General features: G+C 52.2%; 9 non-coding genes across 9 annotated transcripts; all 9 read right to left on the bottom strand.

The window, feature by feature from the left end:
* Nucleotides 1-207: 207 nt before the first annotated feature.
* Nucleotides 208-280, bottom strand: TRNAK-CUU (transfer RNA lysine (anticodon CUU)). The gene has a single exon. It is a non-coding gene; the product is annotated as a tRNA-Lys (tRNA).
* A 2,373-nt stretch (nucleotides 281-2,653) lies between these two features.
* TRNAK-CUU (transfer RNA lysine (anticodon CUU)) lies at nucleotides 2,654-2,726 on the bottom strand. Its single transcript has one exon. It is a non-coding gene; the product is annotated as a tRNA-Lys (tRNA).
* Nucleotides 2,727-3,468: 742 nt separating this feature from the next.
* TRNAK-CUU (transfer RNA lysine (anticodon CUU)) lies at nucleotides 3,469-3,541 on the bottom strand. Its single transcript has one exon. It is a non-coding gene; the product is annotated as a tRNA-Lys (tRNA).
* A 741-nt stretch (nucleotides 3,542-4,282) lies between these two features.
* Nucleotides 4,283-4,355, bottom strand: TRNAK-UUU (transfer RNA lysine (anticodon UUU)). The gene has a single exon. It is a non-coding gene; the product is annotated as a tRNA-Lys (tRNA).
* Nucleotides 4,356-5,097: 742 nt separating this feature from the next.
* Nucleotides 5,098-5,170, bottom strand: TRNAK-CUU (transfer RNA lysine (anticodon CUU)). The gene has a single exon. It is a non-coding gene; the product is annotated as a tRNA-Lys (tRNA).
* An 8,068-nt stretch (nucleotides 5,171-13,238) lies between these two features.
* TRNAK-CUU (transfer RNA lysine (anticodon CUU)) lies at nucleotides 13,239-13,311 on the bottom strand. The gene has a single exon. It is a non-coding gene; the product is annotated as a tRNA-Lys (tRNA).
* Nucleotides 13,312-14,053: 742 nt separating this feature from the next.
* TRNAK-CUU (transfer RNA lysine (anticodon CUU)) lies at nucleotides 14,054-14,126 on the bottom strand. The gene has a single exon. It is a non-coding gene; the product is annotated as a tRNA-Lys (tRNA).
* Nucleotides 14,127-15,682: 1,556 nt separating this feature from the next.
* On the bottom strand, nucleotides 15,683-15,755 carry TRNAK-CUU (transfer RNA lysine (anticodon CUU)). The gene has a single exon. It is a non-coding gene; the product is annotated as a tRNA-Lys (tRNA).
* A 742-nt stretch (nucleotides 15,756-16,497) lies between these two features.
* Nucleotides 16,498-16,570, bottom strand: TRNAK-CUU (transfer RNA lysine (anticodon CUU)). The gene has a single exon. It is a non-coding gene; the product is annotated as a tRNA-Lys (tRNA).
* Between the last annotated feature and the right edge of the window lie 1,882 nt (nucleotides 16,571-18,452).

Here is an 18,452-nt window from a genome sequence, read left to right as displayed (position 1 = left end):
AGGAAAGGGCGCAGGAAAGGCTCGGCCTAGGACCGCTCCCAGCGGCGCCTCCCTGGGCCGGAAGTGCTGCGTTGTGTGGAGTCCTGTGGGAATCGTGAGGCAAAGTGCAGGATGTGTGTGTGTGTAGTTTTAAGCCTCAGCAAAATATCTGAAAAAGGTGAGAGTTAATGGTAAACCCGAAAATGGAGAAGCCTTTAAAAAGCATCACGCCCAACATGGGGCTCGAACCCACGACCCTGAGATTAAGAGTCTCATGCTCTACCGACTGAGCTAGCCGGGCTGCTGTGCCTATGTCATTTCACACACCCTCTGTGTGTTCTTTGTGAGGAAGTAGTGTGTGGTTATCCCAGGAGGCCTCTTTGTTTCATTTTCTCTGCTGCTGACTCGACACAGGCACCTTTCTCTTTCTCCATCTCTCGCTCTATCCCAGTCTTATGTCCCCATCAGTCTCTCTGGAGCTCACTCTGGTACATACATGCATCTGTCCTCTCAACCTGTCTCTGGGCACATACTTAAATGTCCAGTAGAGAACAGTGTGAACTCTCCCTGTTTCGCGAGGGGGCAGTCAGCCTCCAGAGCCGTGTTCCGGAGGCTGCCGGAATGGTCGAGCGGTGTAAGGCGCCACATTCAAGAGCAGTATCTTCCCGAGTCCCGTAATTAAATCCCGCTGCCAACATAAAGTAGTTTTCATACCTACTTTAATCATAACACCAGCGGGGATGAGACCTTAAACTCCTCGTTTTGAAAGGATGGGGGGGACAGGACGGACCGGAGCGGACTCCGAGCTCGCTGTAAGCACGGGCGGCTCAGGCTAGGAAAGGGCGCAGGAAAGGCTCGGCCTAGGACCGCTCCCAGCGGCGCCTCCCAGGGCGGGAAGTGCTGCGTTGTGTGGAGTCTTGTGGGAATCGTGAGGCAAACTGCAGGATGTGAGTGTGTGTAGTTTTAAGCCTCAGCGAAATATCTGAAAAAGGTGAGAGTTAATGTTAAACCCGAAAATGGAGAAGCCTTTAAAAAGCATCACGCCCAACGTGGGGCTCGAACCCACGACCCTGAGATTAAGTGTCTCATGCTCTACCGACTGAGCTAGCCAGGCTGCTATTCCTATGTCATTTCACACTCCCTCTGTGTGTTGTTTGTGAGGAAGTAGTGTGTGGTTATCCCAGGAGGCCCCTTTGTTTCATTTTCTCTGCTGCTGACTCGACACAGGCACCTTTCTCTTTCTCCATCACTCGCTCTACCCCAGTCTTATGTCCTCATCAGTCTCTCTGGAGCTCACTCTGGTACATACATGCATCTGTCCTCTCAACCTGTCTCTGGGCACATACTTAAATGTCCAGTAGAGAACAGTGTGAACTCTCCCTGTTTCGCGAGGTGGCAGTCAGCCTCCAGAGCCGTTTTCCAGATTCTGCCGGAATGGCCGAGCGGTGTAAGGTGCCACATTCAAGAGCAGTATCTTCCCCAGGCCTGTGATCAAATCCTGCTGCCTACATAAAGTAGTTTTCATACCTACTTTAATCATAACACCAGCGGGGATGAGACCGTAAAACTCCTCTTTTGAAAGGATGGGGGTGGACAGGACGGACCGGAGCGGACTCCGAGCTCGCTGTAAGCACGGGCGGCTCAGGCTAGGAAAGGGCGCAGGAAAGGCTCGGCCTAGGACCGCTCCCAGCGGCGCCTCCCAGGGCGGGAAGTGCTGCGTTGTGTGGAGTCCTGTGGGAATCGTGAGGCAAACTGCAGGATGTGTGTGTGTGTGTGTAGTTTTAAGCCTCAGCGAAATATCTGAAAAAGGTGAGAGTTAATGTTAAACCCGAAAATGGAGAAGCCTTTAAAAAGCATCACGCCCAATGTGGAGCTCGAACCCACGACCCTGAGATTAAGAGTCTCATGTTCTACTGACTGAGCTAGCCGGGCTGCTGTGGCTATATCATTTCACACACCCTCTGTGTGTTCTTTGTGAGGAAGTAGAGTGTGGTTATCCCAGGAGGCCCCTTTGTTTCATTTTCTCTGCTGCTGACCTGACACAGGCACCTTTCTCTTTCTCCATCTCTCGCTCTACCCCAGTCTTATGTCCCCATCAGTCTTTCTGGAGCTCACTCTGGTACATACATGCATCTGTCCTTTCAACCTGTCTCTGGGCACATGCTTAAATGTCCAGTAGAGAAGAGTGTGAACTCTCCCTGTTTCGCGAGGTGGCAGTCAGCCTCCAGAGCCGTGTTCCGAAGTCTGCCGGAATGGCCGAGCGGTGTAAGGCGCCACATTCAAGAGCAGTATCTTCCCCAGTCCCGTGGTCAAATCCCGCTGCTGACATAAAGTAGTTTTCATACCTACTTTAATCATAACACCAGCGTGGATGAGACCGTAAAACTCCTCTTTTTGAAAGGATGGGGGTGGACAGGACGGACCGGAGCGGACTCCGAGCTCGCTGTAAGCACGGGCGGCTCAGGCTAGGAAAGGGCGCAGGAAAGGCTCGGCCTAGGACCGCTCCCAGCGGCGCCTCCCAGGGCGGGAAGTGCTGCGTTGTATGGAGTCCTGTGGGAATCGTGAGGCAAACTGCAGGATGTGTGTGTGTGTAGTTTTAAGCCTCAGCAAAATATCTGAAAAAGGTGAGAGTTAATGTTAAACCCGAAAATGGAGAAGCCTTTAAAAAGCATCACGCCCAACGTGGGGCTCGAACCCACGACCCTGAGATTAAGAGTCTCATGCTCTACCGACTGAGCTAGCCGGGCTGCTGTCCCTATGTCATTTCACTCACCCTCTGTGTGTTCTTTGTGAGGAAGTAGTGTGTGGTTATCCCAGGAGGCCCCTTTGTTTCATTTTCTCTGCTGCTGATTCGACACAGGCACCTTTCTCTTTCTCCATCTCTCGCTCTACCCCAGTCTTATGTCCTCATCAGTCTCTCTGGAGCTCACTCTGGTACATACATGCATCTGTCCTCTCAACCTGTCTCTGGGCACATACTTAAATGTCCAGTAGAGAACAGTGTGAACTCTCCCTGTTTCGCGAGGTGGCAGTCAGCCTCCAGAGCCGTTTTCCGGAGGCTGCCGGAATGGCTGAGCAGTGTAAGGTGCCACATTCAAGAGCAGTATCTTCCCAAGGCCTGTGTTCAAATCCCGCTGCTGACATAAAGTAGTTTTCATATCTACTTTAATCATAACACCAGCGGGGATGAGACCGTAAAACTCCTCTTTTTGAAAGGATGGGGGTGGACAGGACGGACCGGAGCGGACTCCGAGCTCGCTGTAAGCACGGGCTGCTCAGGCTAGGAAAGGGCGCAGGAAAGGCTCGGCCTAGGACCGCTCCCAGCGGCACCTCCCTGGGCGGGAAGTGCTGCGTTGTGTGGAGTCCTGTGGGAATCGTGAGGCAAACTGCAGGATGTGTGTGTGTGTAGTTTTAAGCCTCAGCAAAATATCTGAAAAAGGTGAGAGTTAATGTTAAACCCGAAAATGGAGAAGCCTTTAAAAAGCATCACGCCCAACGTGGGGCTCGAACCCACGACCCTGAGATTAAGAGTCTCATGCTCTACCGACTGAGCTAGCCGGGCTGCTGTGCCTATGTCATTTCACACACCCTCTGTGTGTTCTTTGTGAGGAAGTAGTGTGTGGTTATCCCAGGAGGCCTCTTTGTTTCATTTTCTCTGCTGCTGACTCGACACAGGCACCTTTCTCTTTCTCCATCTCTCGCTCTACCCCAGTCTTATGTCCCCATCAGTCTCTCTGGAGCTCACTCTGGTACATACATGCATCTGTCCTCTCAACCTGTCTCTGGGCACATACTTAAATGTCCAGTAGAGAACAGTGTGAACTCTCCCTGTTTCGCGAGGGGGCAGTCAGCCTCCAGAGCCGTGTTCCGGAGGCTGCCGGAATGGTCGAGCGGTGTAAGGTGCCACATTCAAGAGCAGTATCTTCCCGAGTCCCGTAATTAAATCCCGCTGCCGACATAAAGTAGTTTTCATACCTACTTTAATCATAACACCAGCGGGGATGAGACCTTAAACTCCTCGTTTTGAAAGGATGGGGGGGGACAGGACGGACCGGAGCGGACTCCGAGCTCGCTGTAAGCACGGGCGGCTCAGGCTAGGAAAGGGCGCAGGAAAGGCTCGGCCTAGGACCGCTCCCAGCGGCGCCTCCCAGGGCGGGAAGTGCTGCGTTGTGTGGAGTCCTGTGGGAATCGTGAGGCAAACTGCAGGATGTGTGTGTATGTAGTTTTAAGCCTCAGCGATATATCTGAAAAAGGTGAGAGTTAATGTTAAACCCGAAAATGGAGAAGCCTTTAAAAAGCATCACGCCCAACGTGGGTCTCGAACCCACGACCCTGAGATTAAAAGTCTCATGCTCTACCGACTGAGCTAGCCGGGCTGCTGTGCCTATGTCATTTCACACTCCCTCTGTGTGTTCTTTGTGAGGAAGTAGAGTGTGGTTATCCCAGGAGGCCCCTTTGTTTCATTTTCTCTGCTGCTGACTCGACACAGGCACCTTTCTCTTTCTCCATCACTCGCTCTACCCCAGTCTTATGTCCTCATCAGTCTCTCTGGAGCTCACTCTGGTACATACATGCATCTGTCCTCTCAACCTGTCTCTGGGAACATACTTAAATGTCCAGTAGAGAACAGTGTGAACTCTCCCTGTTTCGCGAGGTGGCAGTCAGCCTCCAGAGCCGTTTTCCGGATTCTGCCGGAATGGCAGAGCGGTGTAAGGTGCCACATTCAAGAGCAGTATCTTCCCCAGTTCTGTGATCAAATCCCGCTGCCGACATGAAGTAGTTTTCATACCTACTTTAATCAAAACACCAGCGGGGAAGAGACCGTAAAACTCCTCTTTTTGAAAGGATGGGGGTGGACAGGACGGACCGGAGCGGACTCCGAGCTCGCTGTAAGCACGGGCGGCTCAGGCTAGGAAAGGGCGCAGGAAAGGCTCGGCCTAGGACCGCTCCCAGCGGCGCCTCCCAGGGCGGGAAGTGCTGCGTTGTGTGGAGTCCTGTGGGAATCGTGAGGCAAACTGCAGGAAGTGTGTGTGTGTAGTTTTAAGCCTCAGCGAAATATCTGAAAAAGGTGTGAGTTAATGTTAAACCCAAAAATGGAGAAGCCTTTAAAAAGCATCACGCCCAACGTGGGGCTCGAACCCACGACCCTGAGATTAAGAGTCTCATGCTCTACCGACTGAGCTAGCCGGGCTGCTGTGCTTATGTCATTTCACACACCCTCTGTGTGCTCTTTGTGAGGAAGTAGTGTGTGGTTATCCCAGAAGGCCCCTTTGTTTCATTTTCTCTGCTGCTGACTCGACACAGGCACCTTTCTCTTTCTCCATCTCTCGCTCTACCCCAGTCTTATGTCCCCATCAGTCTCTCTGGAGCTCACTCTGGTACATACATGCATCTGTCCATTCAACCTGTCTCTGGGCACATGCTTAAATGTCCAGTAGAGAAGAGTGTGAACTCTCCCTGTTTCGCGAGGTGGCAGTCAGCCTCCAGAGCCGTTTTCCGAAGTCTGCCGGAATGGCCGAGCAGTGTAAGGTGCCACATTCAAGAGCAGTATCTTCCCCAGTCCCGTGGTCAAATCCCGCTGCTGACATAAAGTAGTTTTCATACCTACTTTAATCATAACACCAGCGGTGATGAGACCGTAAAACTCCTCTTTTTGAAAGGATGGGGGTGGACAGGATGGACCGGAGCGGACTCCGAGCTCGCTGTAAGCACGGGCGGCTCAGGCTAGGAAAGGGCGCAGGAAAGGCTCGGCCTAGGACCGCTCCCAGCGGCGCCTCCCAGGGCGGGAAGTGCTGCATTGTGTGGAGTCCTGTGGGAATCGTGAGGCAAACTGCAGGATGTGTGTGTGTGTAGTTTTAAGCCTCAGCAAAATATCTGAAAAAGGTGAGATTTAATGTTAAACCCGAAAATGGAGAAGCCTTTATAAAGCATCACGCCCAACGTGGGGCTCGAACCCACGACCCTGAGATTAAGAGTTCATGCTCTACCGACTGAGCTAGCCGGGCTGCTGTGCCTATGTCATTTCACACACCCTCTGTGTGCTCTTTGTGAGGAAGTAGTGTGTGGTTATCCCAGGAGGCCCCTTTGTTTCATTTTCTCTCCTGCTGACTCGACACAGGCACCTTTCGCTTTCTCCATCTCTCGCTCTACCCCAGTCTTATGTCCCCATCAGTCTCTCTGGAGCTCACTCTGGTACATACATGCATCTGTCCTCTCAACCTGTCTCTGGGCACATACTTAAATGTCCAGTAGAGAACAGTGTGAACTCTCCCTGTTTCGCGAGGGGGCTGTCAGCCTCCAGAGCCGTGTTCCGGAGGCTGCCGGAATGGCCGAGCGGTGTAAGGCGCCACATTCAAGAGCAGTATCTTCCCCAGTCCCGTAATTAAATCCCGCTGCCGACATAAAGTAGTTTTCATACCTACTTTAATCATAACACCAGCGGGGATGAGACCTTAAACTCCTCGTTTTGAAAGGATGGGGGAGGGACAGGACGGACCGGAGCGGACTCCGAGCTCGCTGTAAGCACGGGCGGCTCAGGCTAGGAAAGGGCGCAGGAAAGGCTCAGCCTAGGACCGCTCCCAGCGGCGCCTCCCAGGGCGGGAAGTGCTGCGTTGTGTGGAGTCCTGTGGGAATCGTGAGGCAAACTGCAGGATGTGTGTGTGTGTAGTTTTAAGCCTCAGCGAAATATCGGAAAAAGGTGAGACTTAATGTTAAACCCGAAAATGGAGAAGCCTTTAAAAAGCATCACGCCCAACGTGGGGCTCAAACCCACAACCCTGAGATTAAGAGTCTCATGCTCTACCGACTGAGCTAACCGGGCTGCTGTGCCTATGTCATTTCACACACCCTCTGTGTGTTCTTTGTGAGGAAGTAGTGTGTGGTTATCCCAGGAGGCCCCTTTGTTTCATTTTCTCTGCTGCTGACTCGACACAGGCACCTTTCTCTTTCTCCATCTCTCGCTCTACCCCAGTCTTATGTCCCCATCAGTCTCTCTGGAGCTCACTCTGGTACATACATGCATCTGTCCTCTCAACCTGTCTCTGGGCACATACTTAAATGTCCAGTAGAGAACAGTGTGAACTCTCCCTGTTTCGCGAGGTGGCAGTCAGTCTCCAGAGCCGTGTTTCGGAGGCTGCCGGAATGGCCGAGCGGTGTGAGGCGCCACATTCAAGAGCAGTATCTTCCCCAGTCCTGTGATCAAATACCGCTGCCAACATAAAGTAGTTTTCATACCTACTTTAATCATAAGACCAGCGGGGATGAGACCTTAAAATACTCTTTTTGAAAGGATGGGGTTGGACAGGACGGAGCGGAGCGGACTCCGAGCTCGCTGTAAGCACGGGCGGCTCAGGCTAGGAAAGTGCGCAGGAAAGGCTCGGGCTAGGACCACTCCCAGCGGCGCCTCCCAGGGCGGGAAGTGCTGCGTTGTGTGGAGTCCTGTGGGAATCGTGAGGCAAACTGCAGGATGTGTGTGTGTGTAGTTTTAAGCCTCAGCAAAATATCTGAAAAAGGTGAGAGTTAATGTTAAACCCGAAAATGGAGAAGCCTTTAAAAAGCATCACGCCCAACGTGGGGCTCAAACCCACGAGCCTGAGATTAAGAGTCTCATGCTCTACCAACTGAGCTAGCCGGGCTGCTGTGATTATGTCATTTCACACACCCTCTGTGTGTTCTTTGTGAGGAAGTAGTGTGTGGTTATCCCAGGAGGCCCCTTTGTTTCATTTTCTCTGCTGCTGACTCGACACAGGCACCTTTCTCTTTCTCCATCTCTCGCTCTACCCCAGTCTTATGTCCTCATCAGTCTCTCTGGAGCTCACTCTGGTACATACATGCATCTGTCCTCTCAACCTGTCTCTGGGCACATACTTAAATGTCCAGTAGAGAACAGTGTGAACTTTCCCTGTTTCGCGAGGTGGCAGTCAGCCTCCAGAGCCGTTTTCCGGAGGCTGCCGGAATGGCTGAGCTGTGTAAGGTGCCACATTCAAGACCAGTATCTTCCCCAGGACTGTGATCAAATCCCGCTGCCGACATAAAGTAGTTTTCATACCTACTTTAATCATAACACCAGCGGGGATGAGACCGTAAAACTCCTCTTTTTGAAAGGATGGGGGTGGACAGGACGGACCTGAGCGGACTCCGAGCTCGCTGTAAGCACGGGCGGCTCAGGCTAGGAAAGGGCGCAGGAAAGGCTCGGCCTAGGACCGCTCCCAGTGGCGCCTCCCAGGGTGGGAAGTGCTGCGTTTTGTGGAGTCCTGTGGGAATCGTGAGGCAAACTGCAGGATGTGTGTGTGTGTAGTTTTAAGTCTCAGCGAAATATCTGAAAAAGGTGAGAGTTAATGTTAAACCTGAAAATGGAGAAGCCTTTAAAAAGCATCACGACCAATGTGGAGCTCGAACCCACGACCCTGAGATTAAGAGTCTCATGCTCTACCGACTGAGCTAGCCGGGCTGCTGTGCCTATGTCATTTCACACACCCTCTGTGTGCTCTTTGTGAGGAAGTAGTGTGTGGTTATCCCAGGAGGCCCCTTTGTTTCATTTTCTCTGCTGCTGACTCGACACAGGCACCTTTCTCTTTCTCCATCTCTCGCTCTACCCCAGTCTTATGTCCCCGTCAGTCTCTCTGGAGCTCACTCTGGTACATATATGCATCTGTCCTCTCAACCTGTCTCTGGTCACATACTTAAATGTCCAGAAGAAAACAGTGTGAACTCTCCCTGTTTCGCGAGGGGGCAGTCAGCCTCCAGAGCCGTGTTCCGGAGGCTGCCGGAATGGCCGAGCGGTGTAAGGCGCCACATTCAAGAGCAGTATCTTCCCCAGTTCCGTAATTAAATCCCACTGCCGACATAAAGTAGTTTTCATACCTACTTTAATCATAACACCAGCGGGGATGAGACCTTAAACTCCTCGTTTTGAAAGGATGGGGGAGGACAGGACGGACCGGAGCGGACTCCGAGCTCGCTGTAAGCACGGGCGGCTCAGGCTAGGAAAGGGCGCAGGAAAGGCTCAGCCTAGGACCGCTCCCAGCGGCGCCTCCCAGAGCGGGAAGTGCTGCGTTGTGTGGAGTCCTGTGGGAATCGTGAGGCAAACTGCAGGATGTGTGTGTGTGTAGTTTTAAGCCTCAGCGAAATATCTGAAAAAGGTGAGAGTTAATGTTAAACCCGAAAATGGAGAAGCCTTTAAAAGCATCACGCCCAACGTGGGGCTCAAACCCACGACCCTGAGATTAAGAGTCTCATGCTCTACCGACTGAGCTAACCGGGCTGCTGTGCCTATGTCATTTCACACACCCTCTGTGTGTTCTTTGTGAGGAAGTAGTGTGTGGTTATCCCAGGAGGCCCCTTTGTTTCATTTTCTCTGCTGCTGACTCGACACAGGCACCTTTCTCTTTCTCCATCTCTTGCTCTACCCCAGTCTTATGTCCCCATCAGTCTTTCTGGAGCTCACTCTGGTACATACATGCATCTGTCCTTTCAACCTGTCTCTGGGCACATGCTTAAATGTCCAGTAGAGAACAGTGTGAACTCTCCCTGTTTCGCGAGGTGGCAGTCAGCCTCCAGAGCCGTGTTCCGGAGGCTGCCGGAATGACCGAGCGGTGCTAGGCGCCACATTCAAGAGCAGTATCTTCCGCAGTCCCGTGGTCAAATCCCACTGCTGACATAAAGTAGTTTTCATACCTACTTTAATCCTAACACCAGCGGGGATGAGACCTTAAACTCCTTTTTTGAAAGGATGGGGTGGGACAGGACGGACCGGAGCGGACTCCGAGCTCGCTGTAAGCACGGGCGGCTCAGGCTAGGAAAGGTCGCAGGAAAGGTTCAGCCTAGGAACGCTCCCAGCGGCGCCTCCCAGGGCGGGAAGTGCTGCGTTGTGTGGAGTCCTGTGGGAATCGTGAGGCAAACTGCAGGATGTGTGTGTGTGTAGTTTTAAGCCTCAGCGAAATATCTGAAAAAGGTGAGAGTTAATGTTAAACTCGAAAATGGAGAAGCCTTTAAAAAGCATCACGCCCAACGTGGTGCTCGAACCCACAACCCTGAGATTAAGAGTCTCATAATCTACAGACTGAGCTAGCGGGGCTGCTGTGTCTATGTCATTTCACACACCCTCTGTGTGTTCTTTGTAAGGAAGTAGTGTGTGGTTATCCCAGGAGGCCCCTTTGTTTCATTTTCTCTGCTGCTGACTCGACACAGGCACCTTTCTCTTTCTCCATCTCTCGCTCTACCCCAGTCTTATGTCCCCATCATTCTCTCTGGAGCTCACTCTGGTACATACATGCATCTGTCCTCTCAACCTGTCTCTGGGCACATACTTAAATGTCCAGTAGAGAACAGTGTGAACTCTCCCTGTGTCGCGAGGTGGCAGTCAGCCTCCAGAACTGTGTTCCGCAGGCTGCCGAAATGGCTGAGCGGTGTAAGGCGCCACATTCAAGAGCAGTATCTTCCCCAGTTCTGTGATCAAATCCCACTGCTGACATAAAGTAGTTTTCATACCTACTTTAATCATAACACCAGCGGGGATGAGACCTTAAAATCCTCTTTTTGAAAGGATGGGGTGGGACAGGACGGAGCGGAGCGGACTCCGAGCTCGCTGTAAGCACGGGCGGCTCAGGCTAGGAAAGTGCGCAGGAAAGGCTCGGGCTAGGACCACTCCCAGCGGCGCCTCCCAGGGCGGGAAGTGCTGCGTTGTGTGGAGTCCTGTGGGAATCGTGAGGCAAACTGCAGGATGTGTGTGTGTGTAGTTTTAAGCCTCAGCAAAATATCTGAAAAAGGTGAGAGTTAATGTTAAACCCGAAAATGGAGAAGCCTTTAAAAAGCATCACGCCCAACGTGGGGCTCAAACCCACGAGCCTGAGATTAAGAGTCTCATGCTCTACCGACTGAGCTAGCCGGGCTGCTGTGCTTATGTCATTTCACACACCCTCTGTGTGTTCTTTGTGAGGAAGTAGTGTGTGGTTATCCCAGGAGGCCCCTTTGTTTCATTTTCTCTGCTGCTGACTCGACACAGGCACCTTTCTCTTTCTCCATCTCTCGCTCTACCCCAGTCTTATGTCCTCATCAGTCTCTCTGGAGCTCACTCTGGTACATACATGCATCTGTCCTCTCAACCTGTCTCTGGGCACATACTTAAATGTCCAGTAGAGAACAGTGTGAACTCTCCCTGTGTCGCGAGGTGGCAGTCAGCCTCCAGAGCTGTGTTCCGCAGGCTGCCGGAATGGCTGAGCGGTGTAAGGCGCCACATTCAAGAGCAGTATCTTCCCCAGTTCTGTGATCAAATCCCACTGCTGACATAAAGTAGTTTTCATACCTACTTTAATCATAAGACCAGCGGGGATGAGACCTTAAAATCCTCTTTTTGAAAGGATGGGGTGGGACAGGACGGAGCGGAGCGGACTCCGAGCTCGCTGTAAGCACGGGCGGCTCAGGCTAGGAAAGTGCGCAGGAAAGGCTCGGGCTAGGACCACTCCCAGCGGCGCCTCCCAGGGCGGGAAGTGCTGCGTTGTGTGGAGTCCTGTGGGAATCGTGAGGCAAACTGCAGGATGTGTGTGTGTGTAGTTTTAAGCCTCAGCAAAATATCTGAAAAAGGTGAGAGTTAATGTTAAACCCGAAAATGGAGAAGCCTTTAAAAAGCATCACGCCCAACGTGGGGCTCAAACCCACGAGCCTGAGATTAAGAGTCTCATGCTCTACCGACTGAGCTAGCCGGGCTGCTGTGCTTATGTCATTTCACACACCCTCTGTGTGTTCTTTGTGAGGAAGTAGTGTGTGGTTATCCCAGGAGGCCCCTTTGTTTCATTTTCTCTGCTGCTGACTCGACACAGGCACCTTTCTCTTTCTCCATCTCTCGCTCTACCCCAGTCTTATGTCCTCATCAGTCTCTCTGGAGCTCACTCTGGTACATACATGCATCTGTCCTCTCAACCTGTCTCTGGGCACATACTTAAATGTCCAGTAGAGAACAGTGTGAACTTTCCCTGTTTCGCGAGGTGGCAGTCAGCCTCCAGAGCCGTTTTCCGGAGGCTGCCGGAATGGCTGAGCGGTGTAAGGTGCCACATTCAAGACCAGTATTTTCCCCAGGACTGTGATCAAATCCCGCTGCCGACATAAAGTAGTTTTCATACCTACTTTAATCATAACACCAGCGGGGATGAGACTGTAAAACTCCTCTTTTTGAAAGGATGGGGGTGGACAGGACGGACCTGAGCGGACTCCGAGCTCGCTGTAAGCACGGGCGGCTCAGGCTAGGAAAGGGCGCAGGAAAGGCTCGGCCTAGGACCGCTCCCAGTGGCGCCTCCCAGGGTGGTAAGTGCTGCGTTTTGTGGAGTCCTGTGGGAATCGAGAGGTAAACTGCAGGATGTGTGTGTGTGTAGTTTTAAGCCTCAGCGAAATATCTGAAAAAGGTGAGAGTTAATGTTAAACCCGAAAATGGAGAAGCCTTTAAAAAGCATCACGACCAATGTGGAGCTCGAACCCACGACCCTGAGATTAAGAGTCTCATGCTCTACCGACTGAGCTAGCCGGGATGCTGTGCCTATGTCATTTCACACACCCTCTGTGTGCTCTTTGTGAGGAAGTAGTGTGTGGTTATCCCAGGAGGCCCCTTTGTTTCATTTTCTCTGCTGCTGACTCGACACAGGCACCTTTCTCTTTCTCCATCTCTCGCTCTACCCCAGTCTTATGTCCCCGTCAGTCTCTCTGGAGCTCACTCTGGTACATATATGCATCTGTCCTCTCAACCTGTCTCTGGTCACATACTTAAATGTCCAGTAGAGAACAGTGTGAACTCTCCCTGTTTCGCGAGGGGGCAGTCAGCCTCCAGAGCCGTGTTCCGGAGGCTGCCGGAATGGCCGAGCAGTGTAAGGCGCCACATTCAAGAGCAGTATCTTCCCCAGTCCCGTAATTAAATCCCACTGCCGACATAAAGTAGTTTTCATACCTACTTTAATCATAACACCAGCGGGGATGAGACCTTAAACTCCTCGTTTTGAAAGGATGGGGGAGGACAGGACGGACCGGAGCGGACTCCGAGCTCGCTGTAAGCACGGGCGGCTCAGGCTAGGAAAGGGCGCAGGAAAGGCTCAGCCTAGGACCGCTCCCAGCGGCGCCTCCCAGGGCGGGAAGTGCTGCGTTGTGTGGAGTCCTGTGGGAATCGTGAGGCAAACTGCAGGATGTGTGTGTGTGTAGTTTTAAGCCTCAGCGAAATATCTGAAAAAGGTGAGAGTTAATGTTAAACCCGAAAATGGAGAAGCCTTTAAAAAGCATCACGCCCAACATGGGGCTCGAACCCACGACCCTGAGATTAAGAGTCTCATGCTCTACCGACTGAGCTAGCCAGGCTGCTGTGCCTATGTCATTTCACACACCCTCTGTGTTTTCTTTGTGAGGAAGTAGTGTGTGGTTATCCCAGGAGGCCCCTTTGTTTCATTTTCTCTGCTGCTGACTCGACACAGGCACCTTTCTCTTTCTCCATCTCTCGCTCTACCCCAGTCTGATGTCCTCATCAGTCTCTCTGGAGCTCACTCTGGTACATACATACATCTGTCCTTTCAACCTGTCTCTGGGCAGATGCTTAAATGTCCAGTAGAGAAGAGTGTGAACTCTCCCTGTTTCGCGAGGTGGCAGTCAGCCTCCAGAGCCGTGTTCCGAAGTCTGCCGGAATGGCCGAGCGGTGTAAGGCGCCACATTCAAGAGCAGTATCTTCCCCAGTTCCGTGGTCAAATCGCGCTGCTGACATAAAGTAGTTTTCATACCTACTTTAATCATAACACCAGCGTGGATGAGACCGTAAAACTCATCTTTTTGAAAGGATGGGGGTGGACAGGACGGACCGGAGCGGACTCCGAGCTCGCTGTAAGCACGGGCGGCTCAGGCTAGGAAAGGGCGCAGGAAAGGCTCGGCCTAGGACCGCTCCCAGCGGCGCCTCCCAGGGCGGGAAGTGCTGCGTTGTGTGGAGTCCTGTGGGAATCGTGAGGCAAACTGCAGGATGTGTGTGTGTGTAGTTTTAAGCCTCAGCAAAATATCTGAAAAAGGTGAGAGTTAATGTTAAACCCGAAAATGGAGAAGCCTTTAAAAAGCATCACGCCCAACGTGGGGCTCGAACCCACGACACTGAGATTAAGAGTCTCATGCTCTACCGACTGAGCTAGCCGGGCTGCTGTGCCTATGTCATTTCACACTCCCTCTGTGTGTTCTTTGTGAGGAAGTAGTGTGTGGTTATCCCAGGAGGCCCCTTTGTTTCATTTTCTCTGCTGCTGACTCGACACAGGCACCTTTCTCTTTCTCCATCACTCGCTCTACCCCAGTCTTATGTCCTCATCAGTCTCTCTGGAGCTCACTCTGGTACATACATGCATCTGTCCTCTCAACCTGTCTCTGGGCACATACTTAAATGTCCAGTAGAGAACAGTGTGAACTCTCCCTGTTTCGCGAGGTGGCAGTCAGCCTCCAGAGCCGTTTTCCGGATTCTGCCGGAATGGCTGAGCGGTGTAAGGTGCCACATTCAAGTGCAGTATCTTCCCCAGGCCTGTGATCAAATCCCGCTGCCGACATAAAGTAGTTTTCATACCTACTTTAATCATAACACCAGCGGGGATGAGACCGTAAAACTCCTCTTTTTGAAAGGATGGGGGTGGACAGGACGGACCGGAGCGGACTCCGAGCTCGCTGTAAGCACGGGCGGCTCAGGCTAGGAAAGGGCGCAGGAAAGGCTCGGCCTAGGACCGCTCCCAGCGGCGCCTCCCAGGGCGGGAAGTGCTGCATTGTGTGGAGTCCTGTGGGAATCGTGAGGCAAACTGCAGGATGTGTGTGTGTGTAGTTTTAAGCCTCAGCGAAATGTCTGAAAAAGGTGAGAGTTAATGTTAAACTCGAAAATGGAGAAGCCTTTAAAAAGCATCACGCCCAACGTGGTGCTCGAACCCACAACCCTGAGATTAAGAGTCTCATAATCTACAGCCTGAGCTAGCCGGGCTGCTGTGTCTATGTCATTTCACACACCCTCTGTGTGTTCTTTGTAAGGAAGTAGTGTGTGGTTATCCCAGGAGGCCCCTTTGTTTCATTTTCTCTGCTGCTGACTCGACACAGGCACCTTTCTCTTTCTCCATCTCTCGCTCTACCCCAGTCTTATGTCCCCATCGTTCTCTCTGGAGCTCACTCTGGTACATACATGCATCTGTCCTCTCAACCTGTCTCTGGTCACATACTTAAATGTCCAGTATAGAACAGTGTGAACTCTCCCTGTTTCGCGAGGGGGCAGTCAGCCTCCAGAGCCGTGTTCCGGAGGCTGCCGGAATGGCCGAGCAGTGTAAGGCGCCACATTCAAGAGCAGTATCTTCCCCAGTCCCGTAATTAAATCCCACTGCCGACATAAAGTAGTTTTCATACCTACTTTAATCATAACACCAGCGGGGATGAGACCTTAAACTCCTCGTTTTGAAAGGATGGGGGAGGACAGGACGGACCGGAGCGGACTCCGAGCTCGCTGTAAGCACGGGCGGCTCAGGCTAGGAAAGGGCGCAGGAAAGGCTCAGCCTAGGACCGCTCCCAGCGGCGCCTCCCAGGGCGGGAAGTGCTGCGTTGTGTGGAGTCCTGTGGGAATCGTGAGGCAAACTGCAGGATGTGTGTGTGTGTAGTTTTAAGCCTCAGCGAAATATCTGAAAAAGGTGAGAGTTAATGTTAAACCCGAAAATGGAGAAGCCTTTAAAAAGCATCACGCCCAACATGGGGCTCGAACCCACGACCCTGAGATTAAGAGTCTCATGCTCTACCGACTGAGCTAGCCAGGCTGCTGTGCCTATGTCATTTCACACACCCTCTGTGTGTTCTTTGTGAGGAAGTAGTGTGTGGTTATCCCAGGAGGCCCCTTTGTTTCATTTTCTCTGCTGCTGACTCGACACAGGCACCTTTCTCTTTCTCCATCTCTCGCTCTACCCCAGTCTGATGTCCTCATCAGTCTCTCTGGAGCTCACTCTGGTACATACATACATCTGTCCTTTCAACCTGTCTCTGGGCACATACTTAAATGTCCAGTAGAGAACAGTGTGAACTCTCCCTGTTTCGCGAGGTGGCAGTCAGCCTCCAGAGCTGTTTTCCGGATTCTGCCCGAATGGCTGAGCGGTGTAAGGTGCCACATTCAAGAGCAGTATCTTCCCCAGGCCTGTGATCAAATCCCGCTGCCGACATAAAGTAGTTTTCATACCTACTTTAATCATAACACCAGCGGGGATGAGACCGTAAAACTCCTCTTTTTGAAAGGATGGGGGTGGACAGGACGGACCGGAGCGGACTCCGAGCTCGCTGTAAGCACGGGCGGCTCAGGCTAGGAAAGGGCGCAGGAAAGGCTCGGCCTAGGACCGCTCCCAGCGGCGCCTCCCAGGGCGGGAACAGCTGCATTGTGTGGAGTCCTGTGGGAATCGTGAGGCAAACTGCAGGATGTGTGTGTGTGTAGTTTTAAGCCTCAGCAAAATATCTGAAAAAGGTGAGATTTAATGTTAAACCCGAAAATGGAGAAGCCTTTATAAAGCATCACGCCCAACGTGGGGCTCGAACCCACGACCCTGAGATTAAGAGTCTCACGCTCTACCGACTGAGCTAGCCGGGCTGCTGTGCCTATATCATTTCACACACCCTCTGTGTGCTCTTTGTGAGGAAGTAGTGTGTGGTTATCCCAGGAGGCCCCTTTGTTTCATTTTCTCTGCTGCTGACTCGACACAGGCACCTTTCTCTTTCTCCATCTCTCGCTCTACCCCAGTCTTATGTACCCATCAGTCTCTCTGGAGCTCACTCTGGTACATACATGCATCTGTCCTCTCAACCTGTCTCTGGGCACATACTTAAATGTCCAGTAGAGAACAGTGTGAACTCTCCCTGTTTCGCGAGGGGGCAGTCAGCCTCCAGACCCGTGTTGCGAAGTCTGCCGGAATGGCCGAGCGGTGTAAGACACCATATTCAAGAGCAGTATCTTCCCCAGTCCTGTGGTCAAATCCCGCTGCTGACATAAAGTAGTTTTCATACCTACTTTAATCATAACACCAGCGGGGAGGAGACCGTAAAACTCCTCTTTTTGAAAGGATGGGGGTGGACAGGACGGACCGGAGCAGACTCCGAGCTCGCTGTAAGCACGGGCGGCTCAGGCTAGGAAAGGGCGCAGGAAAGGCTCAGCCTAGGACCGCTCCCAGCGGCGCCTCCCAGGGCGGGAAGTGCTGGGTTGTGTGGAGTCCTGTGGGAATCGTGAGGCAAACTGCAGGATGTGTGTGTGTGTAGTTTTAAGCCTCAGCAAAATATCTGAAAAAGGTGAGAGTTAATGTTAAACCCGAAAATGGAGAAGCCTTTAAAAAGCATCACGCCCAACGTGGGGCTCGAACACACGACCCTGAGATTAAGAGTCTCATACGCTACCGACTGAGCTAGCCGGGCTGCTGTGCCTATGTCATTTCACACACCCTCTGTGTGTTCTTTGTGAGGAAGTAGTGTGTGGTTATCCAAGGAGGCCCCGTTGTTTCATTTTCTCTGCTGCTGACTCGACACAGGCACCTTTCTCTTTCTCCATCTCTCGCTCTACCCCAGTCTTATGTCCTCATCAGTCTCTCTGGAGCTCACTCTGGTACATACATGCATCTGTCCTCTCAACCTGTCTCTGGGCACATACTTAAATTTCCAGTAGACAACAGTGTGAACTCTCCCTGTTTCGCGAGGTGGCAGTCAGCCTCCAGAGCCGTTTTCCGAAGGCTGCCGGAATGGCTGAGCGGTGTAAGGTGCCACATTCAAGAGCAGTATCTTCCCCAGGCCTGTGATCAAATCCTGCTGCCGACATAAGGTAGTTTTCATACCTACTTTAATCATAACACCAGCGGGGATGAGACTGTAAAACTCCTCTTTTTGAAAGGATGGGGGTGGACAGGACGGACCGGAGCGGACTCCGAGCTCGCTGTAAGCACGGGCGGCTCAGGCTAGGAAAGGGCGCAGGAAAGGCTCGGCCTAGGACCGCTCCCAGTGGCGCCTCCCAGGGCGGGAAGTGCTGCGTTGTGTGGAGTCCTGTGGGAATCGTGAGGCAAACTGCAGGATGTGTGTGTGTGTAGTTTTAAGCCTCAGCGAAATGTCTGAAAAAGGTGAGAGTTAATGTTAAACCCGAAAATGGAGAAGCCTTTAAAAAGCATCACGCCCAATGTGGGGCTCGAACACACGACCCTGAGATTAAGAGTCTCATGCTCTACCAACCGAGCTAGCCAGGCTGCTGTGCCTATGTCATTTCACACACCCTCTGTGTGTTCTTTGTGAGGAAGTAGTGTGTGGTTATCCCAGGAGGCCCCTTTGTTTCATTTTCTCTGCTGCTGACTCGACACAGGCCCCTTTCTCTTTCTCCATCTCTTGCTCTACCCCAGTCTTATGTCCCCATCAGTCTTTCTGGAGCTCACTCTGGTACATACATGCATCTGTCCTTTCAACCTGTCTCTGGGCACATGCTTAAATGTCCAGTAGAGAAC

This window comes from Pleurodeles waltl, chromosome 6, assembly GCF_031143425.1.
Source record: "Pleurodeles waltl isolate 20211129_DDA chromosome 6, aPleWal1.hap1.20221129, whole genome shotgun sequence".
NCBI classification, from domain to species: domain Eukaryota; kingdom Metazoa; phylum Chordata; class Amphibia; order Caudata; family Salamandridae; genus Pleurodeles; species Pleurodeles waltl.
Note: the sequence above shows the minus strand (reverse complement) of the source record. Positions and strands in the feature narration are given on the sequence as shown.